Source organism: Sceloporus undulatus, chromosome 8 (assembly GCF_019175285.1).
Source record: "Sceloporus undulatus isolate JIND9_A2432 ecotype Alabama chromosome 8, SceUnd_v1.1, whole genome shotgun sequence".
In the NCBI taxonomy this organism is placed as follows: Eukaryota; Metazoa; Chordata; class Lepidosauria; order Squamata; family Phrynosomatidae; genus Sceloporus; species Sceloporus undulatus.
The window spans coordinates 27,184,786-27,196,883 of NC_056529.1; the positions used below are offsets into that span (position 1 = coordinate 27,184,786).

Below are 12,098 nucleotides of genomic sequence, written 5' to 3' on the forward strand. Positions count from 1 at the left end.
AATAATAATAATAATAATAATAATAATAATAATAATAATAATAATAATAAATAATAATCTTAGAAAATTAAATGCTTATCCATCTGTGGAACTGTTTTTTGAATGAATCAATGATCACACTTTGTTTAGCTAAACCATTATCTGTTGTTGGGAGAACAGTCTTTGTGTTCCCACACAAACCCCGCTTTCCTTCGTCAGCCAAAGCATCTTTTTCTTCCTCTTGAGTTTCGAGGCAATCTTATAATATAAAATATCCGTATGATTGATAATCACAAAGGCTGTAAAAAAGAGAACTTATTTTTTTGGCTTGGAAGAACCTCTGCGTTTGTTTTTGTTTGTGTCTTGCTTTCCAGCATTTCTTTTACGGTGGATAAAGATTTACGTGCTCCAGTTGTGACACAGTCTCGCGCTTAAGTTGTATACTATTCCACATTTGCAATTGAATGCATTCTATTTGTTTCTAGTTCTCTTTGGCCTGAATGATTTCATTTTGGTTAAATATGTATTTTTGTGGAAGTAGAGTGGAAATTGCATTTTGGTCTAGTGGGTGGAGAATGCTAACCAATAGACCTCAGTCCTCAATAATCTCTTTCTCAATGTATTATTGTGACAAACCATTCTATATACGTGTTTCTTTTTGTGGTTGGGAAGAGGCAGTGGGACAGCTCCTTGCTTCTCGCTTCAGCTCCTCTTATGAGAAAAGTCTCAGAAAACATCAGAGCTTTGAGAGCCAAGGTAGCAATCTGGATCTGGAAATATATTTCCCATATAACTGTATACCTAGAAGCCAACAATAGTTGACCTTGTTCTTAAAATGCAGCGCTGCCTGTTGCGTGTTTCTTGGAGTGAGCAATGATTTTGGAAGCCAACAGAAAACCACTTTCATCCAGTCTGGTTTCCCAGCCATTGTTCTCTAGTAGCTCCCTTTTATAATCCCAAAAATAACATTGTGGGGGGGGGGGTGTGATGGTGTGACATGCACCATTTGAGCATTTCTTCAAGTATAAAAACTACTAATTGCAAATAATTACCTCTTCAAAGTATAAGTATGGTTTCTAGAGGTAGTTTGGGATGAGAAACAACTAAGTCGCCAATAGCCCCTTTTGGATTATCTAGATCCTTGGGGTTTGGTTTTGTTAATGTATCTGTCCTTTATAGGGACAGGTTTGTTTTTCAATGCATACAACATGTAGCACAATATTAAGCACTTTATACATCACAAATGGCCATAACAACATCACACTTTAAAACACATTCTCAGCAACCAAAAAGATGCTCCTTTGAGAACTTAACCAATCACAGAATCATACATCTGGAAGGGGACTTATAGGTCACTGAGTTTAGCTCCCTGCTCATTGCAAAATCTCCAGCTAAAGCATCTCCAGCAGTCCAGGCCCTTTTTGAAGACATCCAGGGAAGAAGAGCACCATCTCTCTTAGCATTTGGCTCCATTGCAAAACCACTCTTACTGTCAAGTAGTTAATTTTGCTCAAGAAATCAGGGGCCCTATCCCTCTAATCGTTCCAAAATGTTTATATTCATCCTAATCTAACTTCATATGCTGGCTTTTTGAGTGCCTCAACATGATCTTATTTTCTTTAACTGTTTGAGATTAATTTTGGGAACAGTACAAGCCAGTCATTTGCTCTCGTGTTACTCAGATCCAAATTTCGAGGGAGCTTTGCATCCAGACAAGACAGTTAATCATAAGGTAGATCAGGGGATGAATATTCAGCCTGTGCTGTATGGCTTTATGTTCCTTCTGAAGTATCCAGTTTGCAGCTTGGGAATACTCCTGGACTCAGGGTTTGGTAATGGCCAGCATTGGCTTGTGTACAGCTAAAACTAATGTGCCAATTGTGTCTGCTCTTTGAGATGTCAGATCTGGCTATGATAACGTATATCTCATTACATCTTGTTTGGATTAATGTAACACACATGCCTTTGGAAACTCTTCACAAACTGCAGTAGGTTTAAAATGCTGCAGCCAGGCTGCTGACCAGAACCGGTTACGGGGTACATGTAACTCCCCAGTAGTTTCACTCCTTCCAATCTGGTTTTCAAAATCCTAGTTGTGATCTTGAAAATGATATGCAGCTTGGGTCCAATCTATCTAAAAGATTTCCCTATACAAGCAAGCCCCAGTTTTAATATCTCTGGGGGAATGCTTTCTCTCAGTCCCACTGTCATCACAGGCTTCTTTAGCGAGGACCATACTCTAACATTTCCTAGATACCACAGTAAGATGTGAAATAAATACAAAGCTACATCATCACAGAGATTAATCGAGTGCCTGCAAATCTGCTAGTTTTCTATAGCCCTGAAGTAAAATCAAGTCTGGGCCTTCTTTAGAGAACTCAAGATCCAGTTCTAAACTCACTCCCTCATTGAAAGATGGGCTCCACTGAACATGGTACAAATGAGTAGACCAGCAAAGGATTCTGCACTGAGATTTGATCTCCTTTCATGGCCTGGATGTTCATATATGTAGAAATAAATATTAAAAGACAGTATAGAAATACTCTAGACTTTGAAAGCAATCCTTTAGATTTGTACAATTCCCTGTGGATTTCATTGCTCCAGCTAATATCCTTTGATTACTGCCAGATGACATTTGCCAGTCTTGGGCTGTTCTTGTAGATTTGCATGTGAAATATATCATGATTCTTTCGTTTTTCATTCTGTGGCTGAAAGGAGACTGCATTAATGCAAGTTAATTCAGGAGGGGAAGATCTTCATATAGGAGAAAGGATTGTAATTTCTTCACTTCGGTGCTGCTGTACCACTCCTCTATTATCCTTGCAAGGTAATTCAATTTAAGGGCTAAGATGTTTCCAAAATACCTTTCCCATGGCTCTTTGTACCTTTATGTCAGTGTGGAATGTGGTACTAGAACCTCTCTTCTACAGAGTCCATTCTGCCACTGCTCCCTCTAACCAAGCCTATCTGATCTGATTTATGAAAGCTCTCCAAAACCTAACATTGGGCCCAAACAGACAGACCAAAATAAAGCTGCTTTGTGTCACTTTGGAGGTATGCTGTTTAAATGATGCATGCGTCTTAAGAGGCCAAAAGCTGCGCCAAAGTCACGCTCCAAACCTAAGGATTGACATACAAATAAATGCGCAAAAGAGCTCTTTGTCATGAAGAAGAGCTTGGAAAAGTTACATTTGGGGCTACAACGTCCTGAAGCTCCTAGCTGCATGGCAAATGGCAGGGGGATTGTGGGAGCTGTAGTCCAAAGGTAACCTTTCCAATGATTACGGCTATTACAAACAATTACTTTATTGTTCCTGCTCTCTGTTCATTTTATTGTGATATTATCATAGAATCTTAGAGTTGGAAGAGACCATAAGGGCCATCGAAAGGACCTTTCAGTGAAACCATAATCAACATATTGAGAAGAGAGAAATCAGCTTTTTGGCATCCTTATATAGTCACCTAAAAACTGATGCTGTTTTTATACGTGGGCTTTTAGAGCAAGGTTACTAACAGCTTGGCCATCATGCTACAAAATATTACACTAGCGTTGCAGGCAGATACTCCAGCACAGCTGTTCTACAGATGGCTATTGCAGGAGAGGCACACTGACTTATGGTTAGACAGGGAAAATGTTTTTCACCTGAGTAAAGAGATCAACCAGCAGCTGTTTTTACCACACGTGTTTGCTGTAGTTAGGCTGTCGTTGAAGCTGATGCAATTTCACATGCGTTTTTATCCCAAAGTGTCTCCTCACCCTTAAAATATCTCTTTCCAAGTTCATTCTCCAAGATTTGCTTTCCTTCATCGCACCTCATTTTCCTTAGGTCAAGTAACAGGCAAATGAAAATGCGTGTTCTTAGTTATTTCCCATCTATTGCAAAATGGAGGCCTGCTAGAAATAGGATTTTGAGGGGGGGGGGATAAATAAACAGCCCAACAGTTTGTCTTGATATTACAGTCGCATTTTTTCCATTCAAATGTGACAAAGTCCAGCAGATAATATGATGATTTTTTTTTAAAATGTAATGTTGTAATGAAAGACTTTATGCCTAAAATGGTCCCACCCTCATCATAAATCTTGGCAAAGGGCTAACCAAATAAGGGGGATATCCTTCCAGTCAATAAAAGGCAGTGCCATATTCTGCTCTTGAGCATCACTAAGAAGCATGGATTTATATTTATATGAGTGTTTTCAGCTTTTATTTTGGAATGCCCTACATTTTTCTCGGATGTCCTGCATTTTGTGGTGCCTTGCCCTCCTTTGCTGTGACGACATCCGGTCACCTTGCGTCCTTTGGAGTCTAACCAAGGTGTGTGAAACATCCTGGTGTTTCATATAAATGTGTCACCTTATCACAGGGATGCTGCATTTCAATAATGAAAACATATCTGAAATGTATTGCTACTTGTGTGGGATTTTGAAGTGTCTATCAGACATGCAAACGGATTCAGGAGAGACTGTTCTGTCTCATGCACCGAAAAATCTAAGCCCTTGATCTTTGCCTCCCGACTTCTATGTACAGAGAGGCTGCTTTTAAATAATTTTTCTGCATCGTCTCGCAAAACCGGCCCACTCCTTCCTCCTGAGAGAATACTATCTTTGCGCACGTTGACAAGGATGTTTCTCTTGCTTTAGTATGTCATAAAAATGTACAGCCCTCCTCAGCATCAGTTCCACTGATCAGCTTTTTTGGAATTCATTCTGAAATACAGGCTGTCGTGTTGAAATTTCCGTCATTAAAAGAAGCAAATGTTATTTTCGCTTTGCTGGCTGGGCAAATGGATTTAAACTAACTGGCTCCTCCTGGTGGCTGTCAAGGGCTGGATATAATGCCTGCAGCTCAGCTGAGCAACTTCGAAGGACTATTTTAGGGTTAGGAAAGCTGTGGCCATCCAGATGCATTTGGATTCCAGGTCCCATTGGTCTCAGCCAGACTGACAAAAGATAAGAGAGAGCAATGGGAGTTGTAGCTCATCCGCATCTGGAGCCAATTTATATCATTGCCCAGTTATAGTTCTCACTCCCTTGGATAAGATTACGCATTCCTGCCATCCAGATTTTATATGAAAACCATTGAAAAAATGTATATGAAAAGCTACCTGAGTGTTCTTTGGATAAAATGTCTCACAGCTATATAAAAAAAAAGCCAAGATAAAAGCTCTGATGTGTTGGATGCTCCGTTTCTTTGCCCAAAAGAGCCCCTCGCTGCGCATTGGGGGAAGGTCAGGTCAGTGACAGAGTCTGAACTCCCAAATTGCTCTTTGAGCACAAAGAGTTGTCAGAAGGCAAGTTCAGAGTAGAGAACAAAAAGCCTGCCTGCTTTTGAGCTGAGCACTGAGCTGCAACTGGGAAGCTATATAATAATGTGTTGCCTTAATTTCCACAACACGACAGTGCATAGGATTTGTTCCAAAACGGCCTTGAAGTAGATGCGAACATGTTTTTTAAAAAAACAAGGGCCACGGTAGAGACTATTGCTTTGCCGAAAGAGGGGAAATGTTGCAAAGCTGCGTTTTGATTCATTTGAATATAGGTACAGTAATTCAAACTTTGGCCTAAATATACCTTAAAGGCACCCAATCCCATCTGTTTTTGGAAGCTATGCACAGTCAGCCTTGGCTAGTACTTGAAGGAGTGACCACCAATGAATAGCAGGACCTATAGGCTGCATTTCACAGGAAAGAACAGAAAGACGTGTAGCTAAAAGCACCGAACATAGTGGAACAAAGGAAGGGCTATGGAGGTTGGAGCATTTAAGAATGAAACATTTATTAAACAGGGAACAGCTTTGTGCTAACAACAGACCATACATTCTGGTACCTCTCTAAAGGATCTTGGTCACGACAGATCTAACTGATGGATGCAACATTCCTGGCTCATCTTCCTGGTTTGTATTGCGTGATAACTTCAGACATTGCTCCATTTGAAGACTAAGCTTTTGGGTTTCCCTTTTGGATTGCCATTTGGAAGTCTTGCTTAACTCTATTTCATTTTGATTGGTCTGACTCCACTACTATATCATTCTTGCTGCTGAGCCATGCACACACCCTCCCCAAGGGAGTCTCCCATGTTTTGTGGTGTCCTATACTTTCTCTTGGGGACTTGGACTCATGTTTCCTCTATCAGACCTCTTGGATCCTTTTACAGTTGTGTGATGGAGTTAGACTTTCAGTCCGCAATACAACTGCAGTGATGGAAACACCTCATTTGCTGCATTTTCACACCTCACTTAGCTAGTCAAGGTAGAGTAACCCTGCCTGGCTGGCGTGGGAGAAACAATCAGCATTATTCCATTTCATTAGAGAATGAGGCTCATTGGAAAAATGAAATGGCGAGATAGTTTTAAAACCACGTGGGAAGCCACAAAAGCTGCTGGGAAATCCTCTCATGACTAGAGATTCCCAAACTGTGTCATAGGATGTGGCTGAAGGAACACACACACACGCACAACCTTGTCGGTCAGGTCTGCCAGACTTTCATTTCATGTGCAGTTGAGTAGGCTGGTGAAGCTTTAGCAAGAACAAAGAGACGAAAGCCACAGAAAAAGCTTCACTGGCTTAGCACCTGGACCTCAGATGTTCTCTTCTGTATCAGGATCAGAGCCAGTGGTGGTTCAGGGCCAGGCAGGAGGCTCCAGCAAGAGAGAGGCTTCAAAGAAGGACCAGGGACGGCTCAGATTGGAGACAGACACACAAAGCAGACTCACCGGCTGCTTTAGCAGCAAAGGTTTTAAATGGGGCAGGAGCTCAGTCAAGGTGGCAGACTTCACATACAGTGGGAAAGCCTGGCCAGGAGAGATGCTAGTCTTCCTTTGTTTTGTTCCTATGCCCAAGAATGAACAATTTCAGCCATTTTCTGATTGCACCAGGATAGCCAGTTTGGTATGGAGAGCCCTTGGTATCCGTTGGGGTTTGGTTCCAGGACCACTTGTGAGTAACAACATCTGTGGATGCTGAAATCCCATTAAATACAGTGGCATAGTCAAACAGTGTCCCTTCTATAAAATGGCAAAACCAAGGTTTGCTTTTTGGAATTCACATATATGTTCTAATATTTTCAAGACATGGATGGTTGAATCTATGGATAAAGAATCTGTGAATCTTGACCGCTGACTGTACAGTGATTTAAGCTGTAAACTATGACTTTGGAGATCAAATTTTGAAGCCCCGCTCAGGCATGGAAACCCACTGGGTAAGCTTAGACAAGTGACATTCTCTCAGCCTCTGAGGAAAGTGAAGGCAAACGCTTTCTGAACAAATCTTGGCAAGGAGACCCCATGATAGGTTCACTTTACTGTGTCTGGCAGTAATTTTGCATACCGAGACATAGTTGCAGAACAGGTCTGTACAGTTTTTTTCTGCACAGAAGAACCAAAAATTCATTAATTTAATGAGCATTTTCTCAAGTTCTTTTTTTTTTAAACCCATCTATCAACTATTTATCTTTCATGACCCATTTAAGCCGATGTGGGCATAGTTAAGTCTCGAGTCTATCATTGATAAAACTATGACCAGCAGCTGTTTGTGCAAATTGTCTTTCTCCCCTCACCTTCCCACCCCCCAAAATACCTGCTACTACATTGCCTCATTATAAAGCTTTTTCCAGAAATGTGAACTGTTCCACATTAGTTCCATGTCCGCTAATCACTATTTCCTCAATTGATGTCCTACAGGCCAATCACAAAGCATTTTGATGAGTTTAATATAATTGAACAATGCAACATATTATACGCCATTTAGTGGCCTAAGCACATTAGTCCTCCATTAGATAAAAAGCCCGTGTTATTGTAGTGTTATGTCAGGATTCAAAGGAAACATATTAGGTCTTGATCAGCATCATCTTAACCTCCCATGTTCGGAAACCATTATGAAATGACTAATTTTGCTAATAGGCTTCTTCTGGGACACAGTGTGAATAAAAATGAAATAAGCATGAATGCTACTCACCATTGTTCCTTTTGCAATTAGTAATAAGCAGCAAATGAAGCCCAGCCTATATCTGCCTCTTTTCAGACACAGTCAAACCACCCTAGTTCTTATGTTTTATCTATTTATTGCAAAGGGACTCTCTTCCAGAACGGGTTGTAAAGGTCAGCGCAAGGTCCTCATTTGTTCTTTGGTTCCTTTTGAAACAGTTGCAGAACTGGAAAACAGTGTTCGTGACATGGCAGGTAGAGGTGAGCATTACTGCAAATTAGCACATCTCAGTATTTATGGCTTCATTTTAATCATTCCACTTGCTTAAAGCCAAGAAAAAACTTTCTAATGTTAGGGCCCAGGTGCCAGAGGCTTCATCCGCATTGCAGAAACAATCCGGTTTGACACCAGTGTAACTGCCATGGCTCAATGCTCTGGAATTCTGGGGGTTGTTTTGGCACCAGAGTCATGCCCTCCCTTCAGCTGTCCTTGTAGACCAATATAAGAAGATACCCTTCTTGGACAGACTATGCCCCTGTGACTCTGGCCAAATTGAAACAACAGAGCATGTATTACTCCAGCACTCATGCTACAGGGACATCCATCTCAGCCTTATTTCACCGCTGTTACATAAATACCAGGGACACACCAGTCAGTTTTGCACGTCTTTGCTGCTTTTGGACATTAACCCTGATACAACATGTAATGTTGCCAGATTCTGTACAGCTGCAGTTAAAATTTGCCAGGCAATGATTTCCGCAGTAGGCTAGGACTAATCTTGTCTTGCTGTACTGAAACTGTGTAATCTGAAAGGATATTTTAACCTGTGATTTTTGCCTTCTTTTAATCTGTATTGCCCTTTTATGCCCTATGACTGTAATAAAGATGATGATGGTGATGATGGTGATTCATGTATCTGGGATTACACTGCAGTCACTGAAGAGAGCAAGCATGGTTCATTGGTTTGAGTGTTGGACTAGGGTTTGAATCCTCACTTGGTCATGGATACCAACTGGGTGACTATAGGCAAGTCACACTCTCTCAGTCAAAGCAGAAGGCAATGGCAAACTTCCTCTGAACAAATCCTGCCAAGAAAGCCCCATGACTTCACCACAAGTCAGAAATAACTTCAAGAAAGATAACAACAACAATGTGTATTTTTCTGTAGCCATGTTGTGATTGTGTCCAGTGACCTGTTTCTTTTCACTGAATGTGTAATTTACACGTTACTATTCATCCTCAGTTGCTCTTGGGAAATGGAAAGAGTTTTGTTTGTTTTTAATCTGATGGGTTTGTAGGAGTGAGTCAGATTACAAAAACTGCTATTAACTCAGATTGCTAGCTTTTGCTCTTCCTCCTTTCACCAATGTTAGGCGTGGTCCTAGAGACAAACGTGGCGAGCATCAGCATAAAACATGGTTCCTCTATGGGATGAAAAGCATTTCAACAGATTTGTAATTCATTTGTGACCTGCTGGTATTCTTTGGCTTACTTCTAAAGAGTTGCACCATTACTTGCCCAAGGGCCAGGGCTTGTGAGCGTATGCTGCAGGAGTCTGGTTTGTGTTTCTTGCACCTCAGTTCCTCATGGCTGCAAATGGATATTTTAAATGGTGGATGGCATGGAAAGAAGTTTAGTTTATGGGTAGTCTGGACCAATTCAAAGAATGTCTTTTAAAAATCTCACCAGTTGCACCACAGCAAGCATTCTGGTCTTTATATGTTGCTCTGCGTTTCATCTGCAAAACTGAAACGTCAGTAAAATGCCAGCACTGTGCTATTTGCGATAGTTTGTGCTCATTTTCTGTTTGCCTCGCCCGTAGATCACACTTTAAAACATTTTTTGCAGAATGTCTAACCGAACTAAATATGCCATGAATGTTCTTTCCAACCCTTTGCTATTTCATGATGGATTTTTTTGTGTGTGCTAAGAATTGAAGGATTTGAAGTCTTCCAGTTGCCAGCCGTAAATTGCATCGACTCATAATGGCAGATTTTATAATGCTAAGATGCCTTAATGTATAGTGTTTGATGAGCCAGTTTGGGTTTTCATTGGTTTAGATGTGGTTTAATTCTCTTTCCCCCCTGTAACTCTTTTATTGCAATCTTTATTTTTAGCAGTCTTTTATTATACTCTTTTCATATAGGGAAAACAATTCTGGTGTTTTTTTCCTCCAGATGAAAAACTTGAAGCAAGGCAATAACATATTGGTGTTTTAATTCACTTATGAAATGCATGCATTGATAGCTATAGATAGATATCTATAGATGAATGAAACAAGCCTAAAAAGGCAGCATTTTCCCCCTTGCCACTTATTCCCCCCAATATGTGTCGAGAGTTGCATAAGCTAAATTATTTACAGTTTGTAGACTCACAAAAGAGAAGCAGATTTGGGTTATTTACTTTACTGATAAGGAAAGAGGATTGAAGTTGCTGTGATATGCTGCTTTGTTAATTTTGCATTTGTTCCCTGGTGCATAAAAATCTTTTTAAAGAACGCACTCAAGCCCTGGCAGCCTCTTTTGAAACTGCATGGAAGTAGTAAGATTAAACAAAAACATGAAAAGATCTTTAAAAATATAAGTCAGCAAATGTTTGATAAAAATAAAAGTGCTTGGTAGTGAGGGGGGGAAACCTTCTTTGAGCTCGGTTTATTTGGGCCCTCTTGCATTTTTCTGGGGAGCAACCCTTATGATCTCTTTGCTTCGAGTGATATAGAGCTTCAAGTGCTGAAATAAAAGGCGTTTGCATGGTATCATGAAAGCAACAGAAAATGACTGGACTGGAGAGCTATTCCCTAATGAGAGGAAGATAATCTACTGCAAAGCTGGAAGAACAACGTTTATGTTTTGATGGTGGACGGTGTTCTTCCTGATACTGTACAGAGAGGGTCACTTCTGTGCAGATGTCACATCCCTATGCTACAGATCTCCCCTCTCCCCAATTCCAAGGCATGAGTGGGTTATTTCTTCATTCCTTGAATTTGTTTATTGGATTTATTTCCCACCTTTCTCCAGAGATGGGATTCCAGGTGGCTTATGGTAATTTTAAAAAGACATAAGCTAAAAATATTAGTTTATGGAAGTTAAACAAGAAAAGCAATATTATTTTGAAAAGGTTTAAAAACGAGTGTAGTGGTTTGAGCATTAGGCTATGGGCTGAAACAGACTGGCAGCTTGGAGTGGCCACTCCAGCCCTGGTCAGCCCCCGATCGGTTCAGGACCGCAGTGACCGGACACTAGAGTCCTAAAGCCGGCCACTGCTGCAGGCCTCAATGGGCTGCTGGCAAGGAGGTGATGGGCAAAATAAAGCGGTTTCCAATTGCTTTGATGGAGGGGCATTTAGATGACACATACTGCCTAAAGTGGACAGAAACTGGACTGAAGCCATGCTCCAGGACTAAAAGCTATTGCAAACAGAACCTGCGATAGTCTGGCTTACTGTGGAAGATGCACATCTTTACCCCTGCTATAAATGCCCTAATGCAAGTGCAGGGCTGCAGCAAAGCAAGAAACTTTAACAATTCCAATGGTTGTAATTACAATATACACAAACTAGACAGTCCAACGGGGGCATGGGTGAAGGGGGCAGGTAGAGGGATCCTCCATGAGTGTGCTTTACCAATGTATCACTCACACACTAATGCACTAATGCCCTGTACAGGTGGAGCATCACACATGCAGCCAATCAAAGAGGCAGCCATCTGCTGAGATGGCATCTGGGTGGATGTGGGAGGTACTTGGGGGTTGCCGACAGTGTGTTTGTGCAATGGTGTGCATGCATGGTGGGGGAGGCAACAAAAAAACAACAACCAGTGGCTTGGCTTGACAACATGCCATGCGGTTGGGCCATGAGCATTCGTCCTGCCTTGGGAGTGGATTGTGTGGGTAGCGGGATTTTGACCCACTTTGGGAAACAGCAGGAGGGAGCTTTTTCCTGCCCATCTGTTCTGGGCCTCTGTTTCCCAGTTGCTGTAGGGAAAGAACTTCTCTTACTGGAGGAAGCAGGCTTTACTTCTATATCCCAAAGACCATTATTTTCCCACCAGTAATAGCTGCAGAGAGACCACAGTCTGGTTCTCATTGGCTGATGGCTAGTCAGCTGGACTCTGTTGACAAGTTGGCAGCAAGGTATCCTGAGTTCTGTTGGTTGCAGCAATTGCAGTCAATTGCAGCAGGTTGCTTATCTGCACTTAAGCT

General features: G+C 41.3%; 1 protein-coding gene across 5 annotated transcripts in view; it reads left to right on the forward strand.

Moving 5' to 3' along the window:
- Positions 1 to 12,098, forward strand: part of SDK1 (sidekick cell adhesion molecule 1) — a 455,695-nt gene that overhangs the window by 233,682 nt on the left and 209,915 nt on the right. The window lies entirely within an intron of this gene.